A 19,609-nucleotide genomic window follows, 5' to 3' on the forward strand; every position below is an offset into this window, starting at 1 on the left:
CTTGTATTGAATGATTTGAAATTTGAACGAATCTTTCCATTCAATTCGGAATGTGGCATGTCAATATAATGTTTCTTAAGTTAGTTACTAGAACGTATTAAGATTGTATTATATGGTATAAATGATGAATTTATCATGATATTTGGCATTGATATAAATGACATATATTAATTTATGCTACATTATGATATTTGAATTATAAAAATACCATAGAGTTAATTACTTAGCATACGGTTTTATTTTCCATGCGTAGGTCAGGTTAAATACGAGTTCGAAAGCATAGGCTCGAGCATCTAAATAGAAACCTAGACTCAACTAAGTTGGTGAAATCATTTCTTTAACTAAATGGCATGTACCTAGTGAAGTCCTTTGTATTAGCTATGTTTGGAAGTTGATTAATGTTTATACTTAAGTGTTTGCAAGATTAGTATTGAAATATGATATAATATGTGATGCATAGTTAAAGATGGCATGTTTGATTTTGATTAGAATGCATATGAGGCACATGAATTGTTACAGAACTATCTATAGTTGAATAAGGTTTAATATGCATTTTGATAAAGAATGACTTAGTTAAATGAATGATTGAATGCTGAAGTTGGTGTTATGGATGAATGTGGTTATTTGTTTATGTTTTAGTATGTTTAATGTAGGTAAAGAAAGACTATTTAGGTACAAATGATAGAAGGATGTGAGTGGGTTAGCAAAAAGTACCAATTGGTACATTTTGGTTAAAACGTCGCGATGTCGTTGATGAATGACCTATAGAGTCATGGTATAACGAGAGATCTGTCATCTCGACGAGGTCATTATAGGAAGTGATGTTGCAATGTTGAGTGGCTTCACGTCGTGACATGACAAACTATTTGTCGTCTTTACAACGTGGAAAGGAAGACATCACTACGTCGATCCTACATTTTGAATTCTTTACAATTAGGTCCTATTTCTATCTCAGGTTAGCTTTAGAGCTTATGTACGCTTGTGTAAGACCCGAAATTGACCTTATTTGTAACACTCCATACCCATCCTGGACGCCAAGCCAAATATCGAGATGCCACACCACTGTCTCACTGCTTGTTCATCTAGAACAAAATGTTATTTCTCATGCTTCTTTTTTTTATTATTAATAATAACAGAGCATTATCATGAATTATAAACCATACATTCATTTTTTGTTGATAAACTATGCCAAGAACTCATAAATTAGCATAAAATAGGTATTAATCATGCATTAGGACCACTTATCAAATTTTCCCAAAAATGTTACATAAGTATCAAAATCGCCTCTATGGTATCTATATTTCCTTTAAGTGGTATCAGTACCACTTGGAAAATCGATACCAAACTAGCATTCTAGTTATCGCCAAATTTCAAAACATTAGAAAATATCAGTACCTTTCACAAGGTATCAATAATTAGACCCCGAGTATTGATACTCGGGCAAGGTATCGATACCAAATTGGTATTTTGACTCCCTGCACTATCAAAAATACAGAGGTATCGTTTTAAGAGCCCTAATATCGATACCTCTACTTCAGGTTACAAAAATTCATCATATAAAAGCATTAAATCATTCAAACTTAATCCCTAAACATCACGCTTCATTCCTCTAGTCATATAAGCATCAAAATGTCTAAAACAATAGTCCAAATACCATATCCAAGTCCATATGCTTCCAAACATACATAATATGCAAATAATCCCAAATACATCTTAACAATATGATACAAAAGTCTACCATATTGCCTTTTTATTCCCTAGAACTAGAATAAGCAAAACACCTACTATAATGAAAAAATAATAACTTGGATCAATCCCTCGACGACCACACCGCTCACACTGGGAACACAACTACTCTACAAAGGATAAAATGGAGTGGATGAGCTTAACAAGCTAAGTGAGTGCCTAGAACAACCGCTATGAAAACAAGTCATCATGCATCAACCAAAAAACATACAGTGTATTTCCAAAACGCCATTACCTAAGTGCCATAATTCACATATTTAGTCATATTCTATGCATTCTTTTACATATTATTCATATGAATCTTTAGACATATATATAGTCTGACACATATCAATCACATATAAGCACATATAATTACATACAATCACATTTAGTCATAGTTTATGATAATATGACACTTGAGAATATGACATGTAAAGTGGACTCTATCACCACTCATTGGATACACGGATCTCCAACACACTACACATAGACTCGTAAAATCAACATATCCCATAAGCGAAGCATATAGCTGACACTCTCCAACACACCACACATACATATCCTAGTGAATGGAGCTTGACTCACATTCCCTTATCTCTCCAAAACTATCCCTGGGCCTCAGCGCCACATATACCACAACACATATAAGTGAGCTCACAATCTTATGGCATGCCAACTATATCCAACGGTCTCATTAAGTCACAAGGCCAAAATATCCATAATGTCATCAAATGTTGCTTACCGATTATCCGCACATTTTCACCGCATAATCATATCATTGGCACATTATACATATTGTCACATGGCATGAATAACATACCCTCATATTTATCTTCACAACAATCATTACAGCATGTTCATATTTCATCACATCATAATTCTCTTTATCACAATTTACAAATATATTACCACATATTTGCATAGGTAAAAGAACATTTACACTTAGAATTTAGAGTAGGGGTTTAGGCTACCTCTAAATTCCCAAACACAACTAATAATCTACAAGCATTGATTCTAAAATACTCACCGAAATATTCGCTTTCGTTGAAAAACCAAAAGCTTAGACAAGCTTCTCTTTGCCTTCATCTTTACTCGTTGAAGGTCCTATCGACTCTGACACTTCAACAAGACAAGCCACGCATATATTCAGTCAACAATCAGTCAATAACTCACCTCAAACAACCATTAACACAAGCCTAAGTTACGTTCTTTTCTAACCAAAACATTTATCATGAAAAACTTAAAATTTGAATAACTCAGTCTATGCTTAATCTTTTCACATGAAACGAATTCTATTCATCTACATATTTATCAATGAATAATTCCCAACGTTTAAACTACACAAAACTACAGGTTTTAAGGTATCAAATTTTTTTTGACAAGTTTTGGCCATTATAATGAAACTTAATTAAAACATGAGAAATCCTTGACGAAACTTTAAAGTTACTTTAGAAAGATTCTAATTAGGTTAAAAATAATTGAAAAACATTTTAAAACCAAGTTTTTATCCACAAAATTGAAATTCACCATTAAAAACCCGTTTTTCGGCTTTTATTTAAAACATGCATTTTAATGGCTAAAAATTTAGTTTAAAGAACTAAATAACATTTAAAACTAATAGGAAGACGATTGATTACCTTTTTACGGAAGAAAAACAGAGTTTTTGATACAAATCTGAGAAACCTACACTTAAGGAAGATGATGAAATTGGTGAGATTTTTGGGTGTTTTCTTGGAATATTTTAAAGATAAATGGCTTTAGAATTGAAAGAGATTGAAAAAGAGAAGATTTAGCAACCAAAATCAATGAAGAGGACTTGAGAGAGCAAAAATGGCACAAGCAAAAAGAGAGCAAGGCTTTTTCGTGAAACAAGCTGGGAAGGGGTTTTAGGTTGGTTTTAAAATTCTGAGCAATTTGCTTCATAAAAACTCTTAGTTTTAACCTTGTTAAAATTCAGTCCTTTTTCCAAAATTAAAGATATCAAACTCATTTTCAGAAATTGACTTAACTTTATGAAAACCATTGTTGAAAACATTACCGAGTACCAGCCTTATGAAATTCTGAGTTCATATAGGTTAAAATTCCTAAAATACCCTCAAAACTCCTAGGTCCTATTTTGGGGTGTGACAACTCTTTTCGACTAAAAATAATTTCGTCCTTAAAATTTACCTGAGCTAAAAAAATAGGGATACTGACGTCTTATCGCTTTCTCGGTTTCCCAAGCAGCCTCTTCCAATTTGTGGTTGCGCCATAAAATCTTAACCAATGGAACTCTCTTGTTTGACAACACTTTCACTTCATGGTCTAAAATCTCTATTGGTTCCTCCTCATAAGTAAGCTCAGGTTGAACCTTGATCTCTTCAACTGACATAACATGCAATGGATCTGAATGATATTTCTGAAGCATAGACATATGGAAAACATCATGAATTTGATGAGGTTCTCATGGCTACTTGAGTCGATAAGCTACCGGTCCAATACTCTCAACAACTTCATAAGGTCCAACATACCTTGGACTTAATTTACTCTTTCTTCAAAATGTTAATACAATTTTTCATGGGGAAACCAACAAGAACACCTTATCGCCAACTTGAAACTTGAGATCTTGACGCTTTAAATCTGCATAAGATTTCTACCTATTTGTTGCTACTTTCAACCTTTCACATATCATTTTTTTCTTTCTCTTCGGTCTCACAAACTAATTCTGGTCCAACAACATGCTTTTTATCCAACTCCGTCCAACACAAAGGAGTTCTACGCCTCCTGCCATATAATGCTTCAAACAGTGCCATACGAATACTTGCTTGAAAACTGTTATTGTAAGCAAACTCTGTTAAGGGCAGATATCACTCCCAACTACCACTGAACTCAATTACATAGCTTCGTAACATTTCCTCTAACTCTTGAATTACCCTCTCCAATTGACCATCAGTTTGGGGATGATAAGGCGTACTGAAAGTAAGCTTTGATCCCAAAGCCTCTTGCAAACTCTTCCAAAACCTTGAAGTAAACCTCGGGTTCCTATCAGAAATAATCGAAAACAGAACCCCATGACGACGAACAATCTAAGTAATATACAACTCTGCCAACTTCTGCAACAAATAATTGGTACGTACTACTTAGAAATACGCACTCTTCAAAAATCAATCTACTATAACCCAAACCGAATCCTTCTTTGATGGCGTCTACGGAAAATTGGAAACAAAATCCATAGTAATCCTTTCCCAGTTCCATTCAAGAATCACAATTGGTTGTATCAAATCTGAAGGAAACTGATGTTTAGCTTTCACCTTTTGATAAAATAAGCATCAAACCACAAAATCTGTAATTTCATGCTTCAACCGAGGCCACCAATAAATTACACGAAGATCATGATACATCTTCCACCTACTGGGATGCATAAACAAAGGCTACTATGTGACAACCCGAATTAGGGCCTAATCGGAATAGTGGTTTCGTGACCACAAATCCGAGATAGAAATAATTGTTTTATAATTATTTTGGGGTTTATGATATGATTGCATGATTGTGTGAAAATTTCGTGATGAAATTCTATGCCTAAAGTGCTTAAATTGAAAGTAGGGACTAAATCGAATAAGTTGCAAAATTTGCATCCCGAAGTTTTAGTATGAAATTGTTTTGGAATATTAATTAGGAGGTCTTAAATAGCAATTTGACCAATTTTAAGTTCATGGACAAAATTAGGACATGGAAGGAATTTTGAAAGTTTAGTAAGGAGGGCATTTTGGTCATTTGGATATTAAATGAAATAAAATGGGAAAAATAACACAAAATTGATCATCATCCTCCTTAGTTGCTGCCGAATTCTCCTCTCTCCATAGCTAGGGTTTCTTCAATTTTCAAGCTCCATAATCAAGAAAGACGCGAATTGATCTCGAGCAGGGGAAGGAAAAAGTTTTGGACTAAATTGCAAAATTTCCACATTTTGCACCAAGGTAAGTTTGTATGTAAATATTACAATAATTTCATGTACATTCTTATATTTCAGCCTATTATATAAATATACTAGCTGATGTTAAAATATAAATTGACTATTAGAAGAATGGAAATAAATATAGAGAGAGATCCGGTTGAACATTAGGGAGATCGAATGAAATAGAGGGCGTAGCTAGGTCACATGTATGATGCTGAGTGCACATCATGTGTACAAGAAAGCTACGAGACACCCTGTAGTAGCTAGGTCACATGTGTGATACGAGATGTATCCCATGTAGACAAGAGAGCTACGTGAAAGATAAATGTAGCTAGGTCGCATGCGTGATTCCAAGTGAAGGACACCATGTAGACAAGAGAGCTACGTGAAAGATAAATGTAGCTAGGTCGCATGCGTGATTCCAAGTGAAGGACACCATGTAGACAAGAGAGCTACGAGACAAATCGGCTAGGTCGCATGAGTGGTACTAAGTGTTCACCATGTGTACAAGAGAGCCGAACTAAATGAAGTATGATGGTGGGGATGTGTGCTGAAACCATTAAATATCGAGGATTGATCCGAATTGTTCAACGGGATGGTTTTGTGGTGATATTGTGGTTTGGACCTACACTTATGGTGAATGAAATGTGGTGAAAATGATTTGTGGTATATACATATATAAGATAAAATGAGGTTAGCATAAAGAATGTGTGAAAGAGTGAAATTAGCATTAAAACTGTTTTTAGATGGTAGCAGTGACGTGATTTTGAAAAATCACCAAAAATAGGAGGAATATAATTAGAGGTTGAATGAGATGTGAAATTAAAGTTTAATGAGTCTACTTTCATATAAAAGAAACAGAGCAAGCAAAGGAATTCTATATTTTGAGATATTTACAATTGTATGTGACTTGCTCAGGATGAATACGTGATCCCTGTTCCAACTTTGAAAAATCATTAAAAATTGTACAAAGCAAATTAAGAAATATAGTTTACATGCCTAAATTCCTTATTGAGACTAGTTTTAAATGAAATAGACTTCAGGGTTGTTTGAATTGTGTACTGAGAGAAATTCAATTTGTAGTGAACAGAGGTCAGATCAGTCTAGCTGTGTAACAGGGGAAACTTTAACTAATAAACTGTACTAATCGACTGAACCAAAAATTATAGAAAACAATTAGCAAAAAGCTTTATGAGTCTAGATTCAGGGAAATTTTACGGATTTGAATTTCGAGTTTTGTAACTCGAGTTATGATTTATTTAGTGAATATGACGCAGCAGAGACAGCTTAATCAAGGTGGAATGAATAGTGAAGTTAAAGTAGATATACTTGAATTGTTGTGTAAACATGTTAGATTTTTTTTTAATTAGTATTTACATACTTACTTACTAAGCTATAAGCTTGCTTTGTTTCTCTCTTTTGTCTTATAGTGTTCTTGGCTTGCTCGGGAGTTAAGGATCGTGAAGATCTATCCGCACTATCATACTTTAGGGTATTTGAACTAAACGTTTTGAATTATGGCATGTATAGTAGGCTTAATTATTTTGTTACGTGTCATATTTGTCTAGGTTTAAAATATTAGTTACAGATTGCTCGACCAGCTAATTTGTTCAAGCCATTAAAGTTGGCTAATATTGTTCAAGACATATATTATACGATGCACTATCAAATTGGATGACATATTTATATTTGGTTACGTTTAATGGTATGTATTATGTTCGGTAATACCTTGTATCTGTTCCTGACGTAGCGGGTAAGGGTGTTACATTTAGTGGTATCGAGCTATGGTTTAGTCGGTTCTCGGACTAATAAAGTGTGTGTAAAAGTCTAGCTATACATGCCATAAAAATATTGTGATAGTGTGGTGACTCTGATTATTCTAAAGCGTGTTTTGTTTTAATATAGTAATGGATCCTGAAGGAACTGCGGTGATGATCTTTGCTAGTAATGCGCCGGCTCCGCACAAGGGACCGCGCTTGTGGAAAATAGACTGAGACATTGAGACAAGGAGATGAGGCTCGGGATGCCTTTCTCCAAATGATGAACAATTGGTATCTTGAATTTATTCGAGCAAATCCAAATGCTCAACCTCCTCCACCCCTCCTATACCTCGGACGATTCTGTGAGCGCTCAAGGTATAGATTTGGTAAGAATGAACAAGCCTCCGGTTGATAAGATTCGAAAACAAGGGTAGAAGAGTTTAGAGCAAAGGTCGATGATGATCCCGAGAAAGCGGAATTCGGCTTGAAAATTCTACCCGTGTATTTGATGAGCTCTCATGTACACCGAGGAATGCTTAAAGTGTCTTGTATCACTTTTGAGAGATTCACTTACTACTGGTGGAAGACTTTGGTTGCATGGTGCCAAAAGAAAAAGTTACTTGGGATTTCTTCCGGAAGAATTTAGAAAGAAATACATAAGTCAGCGATTTATTGATCAAAACGGAAGGAGTTCCTTGAATTGAAGCAGGGAAAATGTCAGTAGCAGTATGAGCGAATTTGTAAGACTCAGCAAGTATGCCCGAGGAATGTGTGTCCACCGAGGCCATTATGTGTAGAAGATTTGAAGATGGGCTGAATGAGGACATTAAAGTGCTTGTAGGAATTTTGGAGTTGAAAGAATTTGTAGTATTGGTTGATCGAGCTCTTAAAGCCGAAGAATTGAACAAAGAAAGAAGAAAAGCTGCTATTGAGGCCCGAGATGTCAGAAAAAGACAGATAAGCAAGCCATTTCAATCTCAACCAAAGAGGTCCAAAGAGACAAACCCTCGAATGACAGTTTCAATTGGGGATTCACACAGAGATCGTGGTAGAACATATTCGGGGTCTAAAGCTCAAGCTACTTCGGTGGCAAGTGTGGGTAATGTGCGACCTAGAAAGCCCGAGTGTCGACAATGTGGCGAGCAACATTATGGTGAGTGTTGGGGGACCGAAAGCGAGCTTGTTTCAGTCTTGTTCTCATGAGCATTTTATTAGAGATTGTCCGGAGAAAGTTAAAGAAGAAAGATTTGAGTGCTAGATGAATACCACCGCTAGTAGAGGTAGACCACCGAGAAATCTGGAGGTGGGACTAGTAGTAAAACGGTGATGAAAGATTTAACGGCAAGATCGAAGCTAGAGCACTGCTAGAGCTTATGCTATACGTGCGAGAAGATGCATCATCTCCGATGTTATTCTTGGTACATTTCTCTCTATGATACTATTGTTATTGCATTGATTGATCCGGGTCCACTCATTCCTATATTTGCATGAATTTAGTATCCAATAAAAAGTTGCTGTTGAATTTCTTGAGTTTACGATTAAAGTGTCGAACCCTTAGGCCAATATGTGCTAGTTGACAAGGTTTGCAAGAATTGCCCATTAATGATTCAAGGTCACTGTTTTCCGGCCAACTTGATGCTGTTACCATTTGGTGAGTTTGACGTTATCTTGGGAATGGACTGGTTAACATTGTATGATGCTAAGGTAGATTGCAAACAAAAGACACTAGAGTTGAAATGTGAAAATGGAGAAATTCTGTGGGTTGAAACAGATGAATCAAATAAATTGCCTATGGTGATTTCGCACATGTCGCATAGAAATACATGAGAAAAGGGTGTGAAGCTTATCCGCTTATGTAATGAATATCGAGTTGCCTCAATGAAATTTGAATCGATCGATAGTCTGTGAGTTTCGGATGTATTTCCGAGGAATTGCACAGGTTGCCTCCGAACCGAGAGATAGATTTTGCCATTGATTTGTTGCCGCATCTTGCACCGATCTCGATTGCTCCATATAGAATGGCTCCGAATGAATTAAAAGAATTGAAGGCTCAGTTGTAGGAGTTAACAGACAAGGGATTTGTGAGACCGAGTTTCTCTCCCTGGGGTGCTCCTGTATTATTCGTAAAGAAGAAGGATGGTTCAATGAGACTTTGCATTGATTACCGTCAGCTTAATAAGGTGACTATAAAGAACAAGTACCGTTGTTCGAGGATTGATGATTTATTCGATCGGTTAAAGGGGCCACAGTGTTTTCAAAGATTGATTTGAGGTCCGTTACTACCGGTGAGAGTTAAGGAGTCGAGATGTCGAAAACCGCCTTTAGGACAAGGTATGGACATTATGAGTTTCTTGTGATGCCTTTCGGCTTAACAAATGCTCCAGCTATATTTATGGACTTAATGAATCGGATCTTCCGACCATATTTGGATAAGTTTGTAGTAGTGTTTATAGATGACATTTTAATTTATTCTCGAGATGAGTCTGAACATGCCGAACACTTGAGAACTATATTGCAGATCTTGAGAGAAAAGAAACTGCTTGCCAAGTTTAGTAAAAGTGAGTTACGGCTTCGTGAAGTCGGATTTTGGGGCATATAGTCTCGGGTGATGGTATTCGGTGGATCCAAGCAAGATTTCTGCGATCGTTGATTGGAAACCGCCAAGAATGTATCCGAGGTTAGAAGCTTTTAGGCTTAGCCGGGTATTATAGACGTTTTGTTGAAGGATTTTCGATGATTGCCTCTCCTATGACTAAGTTGTTGCAAAAGAATGTTAAGTTTGAATGGATGATAAATGTCAACAAAGTTTTGAAAAATTGAAAGCACGATTGGTGAAGCACCAATTTTAGTACAACCGAGTCGGAAAGGAGTTCAGTAATTTATAGTGATGCATCATTGATGGCCTTGGATGTGTGTTGATGCAAGAGGGTAAAGTGGTAGCTTATGCTTGAGGCAGTTAAAACCGCATGAGAAGAACTATCCTACACATGATTTGGGCTGGCATTGTTGTTTTTGCCTTGAAGATTTGGCGACATTATTTGTACGGTGAAAAATGCGAATTTTACTTGATCACAAAAGTTTGAAGTACTTGATGAATCAAAAGGATCCGAATCTGACAATGAAGATGGCTTGAATTATTAAAGGATTATGATTTAGTGATTGATTATCATCCGGGAAAAGCAAATGTAATTCTTGGCGCCTTGAGCGAAAATTTCTTTTTACTTTGAGAGCCATGAACACGGGGTTAGCATTGTCGATGATGGGTCAATCTTAGCAGAGATGAGAGCTAAACCGTTATTTCTCCGATTGATTTGTGATGCTCAAAAGAATGATAGTGAGTTGCGGATCATGAGAACTCAATGCGAATCGAGTTCGACTTCAGATTTTCGAGTTGGACCGGATGACTGTTTGATGTTTCGAGACAGGATATGTGTCTTGAAAAGCGATAAATTGATTCGAAAATATTACATGAGGCGCACAATGGTCATTTATCAGTTCATCTGGTAGCACAAAATGTATAATGATTTAAAGAAGCAGTATTGGTGGCGGTATGAAAAGGACATTTCGAATTTGTAACCAAGTGTTTGATCATCAACAAGTAAAAGTGAACATCAAGTGCCTTGAGATTACTTCAACCGTAATGGTGCACGAGTGGAAATGGGACAAGATTACCATGGATTTTGTAACCGGTTTGCCTTTAACTCCTAAAAAGAAGGATCTTTGTTTGGGTAGTGGTTGATAGATTAACAAAGTCAGCCCACTTTATACCAAGACGCACTGATTACTCACTTGATAAATTAGCGAATTATATATTCTTTGAAATTGTGAAGTTGCACGAGTGCCTATGTCTATAATATCGATAGAGATCCAAGATTTACCTTGAGATTTTGGAAAAAGTTACAAGAAGCTTTGGGTACAAAATTGAACTTTAGTACCGCATTTCATCCACAAACAGATGGTCAAGCGGAAAGAGTAATCCGGTACTCGAAGATATGCTTAGATCTTGTGTTTTAGAATTTGGAGGTAGTTGGGAGAAATATCTATCTTTGATTGAGTTTGCCTACAATAACAGTTATCAATCAAGTATACAAATGGCACCGTCTGAAGCCTTGTATGGTCGTAAGTGTCGAACTCCTTTATATTGGACCGAGCTTAGTGAGAAGCAGATTCATGGAGTTGATCTAGTTAAAGAAACCAAGAGAAAATAAAAGTAATTCGGGATTGCTTGAAAGTCGCTTCAGATCGACAAAAGTCATATCTGATTTAAAAGAAAAGAGATTGAATTTCGGTGGGTGATAAAGTGTTCTTGAAGGTGTCACCATGGAAAAAGATTCGAGATTTAGTCGAAAAGGCAAGTTGAGTCCGCGTTTTATTGGGCGTCTGAGATTCTTGAGAGAATTGGACCGATGGCATATCGGTTGGCCTTACCGGCAGAGTTAGAAAGAATTCATAACGTGTTTCATGTATCAATGTTGCGACGTTATCGTTCGATCCTTCACATGTGATTTCCCAATGAAATTGAGATTCGATCGGATATGACCTATGAGGAGAAACCAATAAAGATTTTGGCTCGAGAGGTTAAGCAGTTAAGAAATAAAAGTATAGCTTTAGTGAAAGTATTGTGGCACAGACATGGGATAGAAGAGGCTACGTGGGAACCGAGGAAGCTATGAGGAAACAGTACCCAAACCTCTTTCGGTAAGATTTTGGGGACGAAAATCTCAAAAGGGGGAGAATTGTGACAACCCGAATTAGGGCCTAATCGGAATAGTGGTTTCGTGACCACAAATCCGAGATAGAAATAATTGTTTTATAATTATTTTGGGGTTTATGATATGATTGCATGATTGTGTGAAAATTTCGTGATGAAATTCTATGCCTAAAGTGCTTAAATTGAAAGTAGGGACTAAATCGAATAAGTTGCAAAATTTGCATCCCGAAGTTTTAGTATGAAATTGTTTTGGAATATTAATTAGGAGGTCTTAAATAGCAATTTGACCAATTTTAAGTTCATGGACAAAATTAGGACATGGAAGGAATTTTGAAAGTTTAGTAAGGAGGGCATTTTGGTCATTTGGATATTAAATGAAATAAAATGGGAAAAATAACACAAAATTGATCATCATCCTCCTTAGTTGCTGCCGAATTCTCCCTCTCTCCATAGCTAGGGTTTCTTCAATTTTCAAGCTCCATAATCAAGAAAGGCGGAATTGATCTCGAGCAGGGGAAGGAAAAGTTTTGGACTAAATTGCAAAATTTCCACATTTTGCACCAAGGTAAGTTTGTATGTAAATATTACAATAATTTCATGTACATTCTTATATTTCAGCCTATTATATAAATATACTAGCTGATGTTAAAATATAAATTGACTATTGGAAGAATGGAAATAAATATAGAGAGAGATCCGGTTGAACATTCGGGAGATCGAATGAAATAGAGGGCGTAGCTAGGTCACATGTATGATGCTGAGTGCACATCATGTGTACAAGAAAGCTACGAGACACCTCAGTAGTAGCTAGGTCACATGTGTGATACGAGATGTATCCCATGTAGACAAGAGAGCTACGTGAAAGATAAATGTAGCTAGGTCGCATGCGTGATTCCAAGTGAAGGACACCATGTAGACAAGAGAGCTACGTGAAAGATAAATGTAGCTAGGTCGCATGCGTGATTCCAAGTGAAGGACACCATGTAGACAAGAGAGCTACGAGATGAGTGGTACTAAGTGTTCACCATGTGTACAAGAGAGCCGAACTAAATGAAGTATGATGGTGGGGATGTGTGCTGAAACCATTAAATATCGAGGATTGATCCGAATTGTTCAACGGGATGGTTTTGTGGTGATATTGTGGTTTGGACCTACACTTATGGTGAATGAAATGTGGTGAAAATGATTTGTGGTATATACATATATAAGATAAAATGAGGTTAGCATAAAGAATGTGTGAAAGAGTGAAATTAGCATTAAAACTGTTTTTAGATGGTAGCAGTGACGTGATTTTGAAAAATCACCAAAAATAGGAGGAATATAATTAGAGGTTGAATGAGATGTGAAATTAAAGTTTAATGAGTCTACTTTCATATAAAAGAAACAGAGCAAGCAAAGGAATTCTATATTTTGAGATATTTACAATTGTATGTGACTTGCTCAGGATGAATACGTGATCCCCTGTTCCAACTTTGAAAAATCATTAAAAATTGTACAAAGCAAATTAAGAAATATAGTTTACATGCCTAAATTCCTTATTGAGACTAGTTTTAAATGAAACAGACTTCAGGGTTGTTTGAATTGTGTACTGAGAGAAATTCAATTTGTAGTGAACAGAGGTCAGATCAGTCTAGCTGTGTAACAGGGAAACTTTAACTAATAAACTGTACTAATCGACTGAACCAAAATTATAGAAAAAAATTAGCAAAAAGCTTTATGAGTCTAGATTCAGGAAATTTTACGGATTTGAATTTCGAGTTTTGTAACTCGAGTTATGATTTATTTAGTGAATATGACGCAGCAGAGACAGCTTAATCAAGGTGGAATGAATAGTGAAGTTAAAGTAGATATACTTGAATTGTTGTGTAAACATGTTAGATTTTTTTAATTAGTATTTACATACTTACTTACTAAGCTATAAGCTTACTTTGTTTCTCTCTTTTGTCTTATAGTGTTCTTGACTTGCTCGGGAGTTAAGGATCGTGAAGATCTATCCGCACTATCATACTTTAGGGTATTTGAACTAAACGTTTTGAATTATGGCATGTATAGTAGGCTTAATTATTTTGTTACGTGTCATATTTGTCTAGGTTTAAAATATTAGTTACAGTACTTGACCAGCTAATTTGTTCAAGCCATTAAAGTTGGCTAATATTGTTCAAGACATATATTATACGATGCACTATCAAATTGGATGACATATTTATATTTCGGTTACGTTTAATGGTATGTATTATGTTCTGGTAATACCTTGTATCCTGTTCCGGCGACGGTAACGGGTAAGGGGTGTTACATACTATGTGCCCTAGTAAGGATCGCTTGCCTGAAATCCACATCGTGTGGCACACACAATCTACCTCGGAAATTCAAGATGCCATCATCATCTACATAGAAATCCCCCTTAATTCCTTGCTTAACTTGTCGAATCCTCTTTAGCAAATCCCCATCTAACGGTTGTTTTTCCTTAATCAATTGTGAAAAAGTCGGCCTCACTTGAAGTTCAGCACACATACCACTATTATTAGCTAAACTCGAGGGCATAAACATAGCTCTCAACTTTGTCATTGATTTCCTACTCAAAAAATTAGCAATAACATTTGCCTTGCCAGGTTGATACTTAATCATAGAATCATAGTCCTTTAAAAGCTCAATCTAATTCCTTTGCCTCAAATTCAACTCCTTTTGGGAGAGGAGGTACTTAAGGCTCTTATGATCAATGTAAATCACACAGTTCTCTCCATAAAGATAATGATGCCTAATCTTAAGCGCAAACACTACACCAGCTAACTCCAAATCATGAGTAGGATAGATCTGTTCATGTGTCTTTAACTGCTTTGAAGAATAAGCTACAACTTTAACCTATTGCATCAACATACAATCGAGCCCTGTATACGAAGCATCAGTATAAACCACAAAATCTCTTCCAGGTTCTGGTTGAATCAACACAGGTTCCTTCATCAACACTGCTTTAAGTTGATCAAAACTCTTCTGCCTTTCATCCATCCATTCAATACCACACTCTTTTGAAGTAGTTTTGTTAAGGGTGCAACAATTAGAGAAAACCCTTCAACGAATCTATGATAGTAACCAACTGAACCTAAGAAACTCCAAACTTTAGTAACACTCCTAGGCGACTTCCATTCTAAAATCGCCTCAATCTTCTTTGGATCCATACGGATCCCTTTCAATGAAGCCATAGAACCTAAGAATGCCACTTCCTTAAGCCAAAATTCACATTTACTCAACTTCACAGAGAACTGCTTATCCCGAAGAATTTGCAGAACAACCCTTAAGTGCTCGTCGTGATCCTCCTCAAAACGAGAATGCACCAAGATTTCATCTATGAAGAGAACCACAAACTGATCCAAGTATGAGTGGAATACTCGGTTCATAAAATCCATGAATGCAGCAAGGGCATTAGTTAATCCAAACGGCATCACCAAAAACTCATAATGCCCATACCAAGTCCTAAAATTAGTTTTTAACACATCCGACTCATCACCTTGAGTTGGAAATACCCAAATCTTAAATCAATTTTCAAGAACACTGTTACACCTCGAAATTGATCAAACAAGTCATCAATCTGAGGCAAAGGATACTTATTCTTAATAGTCAACTTGTTCAACTGCCTATAATCAATACACATCCTTCTTCTTCAAAAATAAAATCGGTGCACCCAACAGAGATACACTTAGTCGAATAAACCCTCTATCCAATAACTCTTGCAACTGAATCTTTAACTCCTTGAGCTCTTTTGGTGCCATGTGATAGGGTGCAATGGACACTGGTGTAGTACCAGGATAAAACTTAATACCAAACTCAACTTCATGATTCGATGGCAAACCAGGCAACTATTCAGAAAATTCATCAGGAAAATCCCTAACAGTACGACTATCCTAAACTCTTAACTCCTTACTAATTGAATTCATCATGTAGGCTAAGTAAACCTTACAACCTTTTCCCATCATCTTTTTAGCCTTTATTATCGAAACCATATTGGACATAAAACCCAATCTTTCACCCACAACAACTATTTCCAAACCATCACTATTCTTTAAAGTAACCTGTTTTGTCTCAAATTCTACCTTAACCTTATGCTCAATCAACTAATCCATTCCCAAAATAACATTAAACCCATAAAACGGCAATTCCATAAGAGCAACAGGGAAAACATGCCCTTGTATCACAAGGAGACATCTACAGTAAAATCTATTCACGACGACACTATCTCCAAATGAACTAATTACAGTCATGCCTAAATCAATTATCTTTACAGGAATCCCTTGCTGACTAGCTAATTCACTCAAAATGCATGAATGTGTAGAACCAGAATCAACTAAAGAAAACAATGGGATAGATTGAAAAGTGAAAGTACTTGTAATAACATCGGTTGGATCTTAATCCTCAGGTTCCCCAACAGCATAAACTCAGGTTGGACCTCTAGACTCAACTTGTAAAGCTACTGTATGAGCAATAATCGGCTTCCCAACCGGTCTCCTATTACCTTTCCCATGACCATGACCCCTAGCAGGTGCAGTAGCAGGTGTCGAACTCTGAGTCTGTGATACCTCTATTCTATTCAGACAATCCCTAAGAAAATGTTCTTTTGAACCATGCTTATAACATCCACTTGTTAACTTACGACACTCTCTAGGATTCCTACCATCACAATGAGCACAAAATAGCCATTCAAAACCACCAGTGCTAGTTACAACATTACTCTATTGTTTAGACTGACTTGGTTGGGACCCATGTCTCGCACCCCTACCAGAGTTGTAATTATCACGCCCCCTATTTGGCAGATATTCAGAAGCACCATAATAAGCCCTCTTACCAGTCTCAGCCACTACAAAATGACCTAGCTCAGCCAAAGTCTCCTCCACTACCTTGGCTTTTTCCACGAGCTCATCAAACAACTTTGTACTCTGGGCCACTAGATAAACCTGAATCTCAGATTGAGCCCAAAATAGAACCTCTTACAATGATCATTCTCAGTCAAAACGATCTTAAGAGTGTACTGACTAAGGCGCACAAACTTTACCTCATAGTCAGCACAGAAAAGCTACCTTCCACAAGATCCAAAAATTCTCGCTTACGAGCTTCCATATACTGCTCGCCCATAAAATTCCTCCTAAACACATCTAAGAAATAATCCCAAGTTAAACGATTAGTAGTTGTACCTCTCTTAACAGTATTCCACAAAAGATGCATCTCCCCATCAAGTAGGGACATAGTACAACCTAACTTCTCCTCGTGAAAATAAGACATCCTATTCGAGGATCCTTTCCACTAATTCCAACTAGTACTCAGCTATGGTTGGATCAGTCCCTTTAACTCTGAAAAACTCTTTACCACCCAAAGTCCGAAGATGTTCAAGTGGCAAGCCCCGACTCACATGTACAAGTTTGACAGGTGTAGGAGCAGAGTTAGCACCAACAATTCGCTGAAACGCTCCAATTATCGCTTCCATCAAAAGTCCTACGTTCTCATCAGGTATGTTCACTATACGTAGAGGCCTAAGAGGTGCGAAGGATGTACCATTCTTTGAGCACTAGCTCTCACATTGACACATCTAGGAGCCCTATCTAGTAATTTACCATACATAATACATAAAACAAACGGTGTGAGTGGCAGGGAAATGATCCAAGTCTTGTTCCTACAAGCAAACAACAGAATTAAAGGTAACATGTTCCCTTTCCTACCCTGCCATACATTACAATCGAGAGATATCACATCCATTTCAAGTAGCTAAAATAATTTAATCTTTTGGGTCTCACAACCTCATTACACACAACATTTTCATAGGTCTAAGTGTTATTGAACTTAAGCTCTAATACCACAAAATGTAACACCTCATACCCAGCCTAGATGCCAAGTCGAATATCGAGATGCCACACCATCGTCTCACTACTTGTTCATCTAGAATGACATGTTATTTCTTATGCATTTTTTTTATTAATAGTAACAGAGCATTATAATGAATTATAAACCATACATTTTATTAATAGTAACAGAGCATTATAATGAATTATAAACCATACATTCACTTTGTGTGGATAAACCATGTGAAGAATTCATAAAACAGCATAACATAAGTATTAATCATGCATTAGGACCACTTATCAAATTTTCCCAAAAATGTTACATAGGTATCAATACCGCCTCTATGGTATCGATATTTCCTTTAAGTGGTATTGATACCATCTGGAAAATCGATATTAAACTAGCATTCTGTTTCTTTCCAAATTTTAAAACATCAGAAAATATCAGTATCTTTCGCAAGGTATCGATAATTAGACCCCGAGTATCGATACTCGAGCCAAGGTATCGATACCAAATTGGTATTCTGACTCCTTGCACTTTCAAAAAGATAGAGGTATCATTTAAAAAGCCCTAATATCAATACCTCTACTTTAGGTTGAACTAAGTCATCATATAAGAGCATTAAATCATTCAAACTTAATCCCTAAACATCACGCTTCATTCACCTAGTCATGTAAGCATCAAAATGTCTAAAACAATAGTCCAAATACCATATCCAAGTCTATATGCTTCCAAGCATACATAATATGCAAATAATCCTAAATACGTCTTAACAATCTGATATAAATGTCTACCACATTGCTTTTTTATTCCCTAGAACAAGAATAAGCAAAACACCTACTATAATGAATAAAGAATGGCTTGGATCAATCCTTCGATGGCCACACCACTCATATCGGGAATGTTGTAACACCCCTTACCTGTATTCAACACTGAAACAAGGTACGAGGCATTGCCGGACTTAAACTCAAACAAACATTCAAAATCGGGACATGAATTTCCACCCAAATTTAAAACTTTTTGAAAATATTCATATCGTCCCTTAAACGAGCCTACGAGTCCCAAAACAAGTATTAGGAGTGGTTCAAGACTAAACCGAGAACTTTAAAAAACTTCCCAACACTTAGAAAATATTTCATCAAAACAAGGGTCACACGCCCGTGTGGGTAGGCCGTCTGGTCACACACGCCCGTGTCTTTAACCCGTGTAACTCTCTGTTTATGATGTTATCAACAAATTGAAGTCACACAGCCAAGTCACACGCCCATGTGCTTAGGCCATGTGGGCAATTTAATTTTCATTGTTTTTCATAAAATAGGTGCAGACTTCACACGCCCTGGACACACGCCCATGTCCCTGGGTCGTGTCCTAACACGGCTAAGACACAAGGCCGTGTCTCTACCTATGTGGCCAATTCGAAGCTAAAATTCAAAATACAAAAGACACAAGGCCAGATTACACACCCGTGGGACAAGCCGTGTTTCACACAAGGCCTAGACACACGCCCGTGTGTCTATCCGTACAGACAAAAATAAGGCTATTTACCAAGCCATTTTGCCACACTTACTTGCACCAACCTACACAACAACAAGCATCACCAATCCAAGTATATTCATACAACCAATTCAGCCACAAACAGGATACCAGTGTATC

The sequence above is a fragment of the Gossypium arboreum genome, chromosome 3, assembly GCF_025698485.1.
Source record: "Gossypium arboreum isolate Shixiya-1 chromosome 3, ASM2569848v2, whole genome shotgun sequence".
In the NCBI taxonomy this organism is placed as follows: Eukaryota; Viridiplantae; Streptophyta; class Magnoliopsida; order Malvales; family Malvaceae; genus Gossypium; species Gossypium arboreum.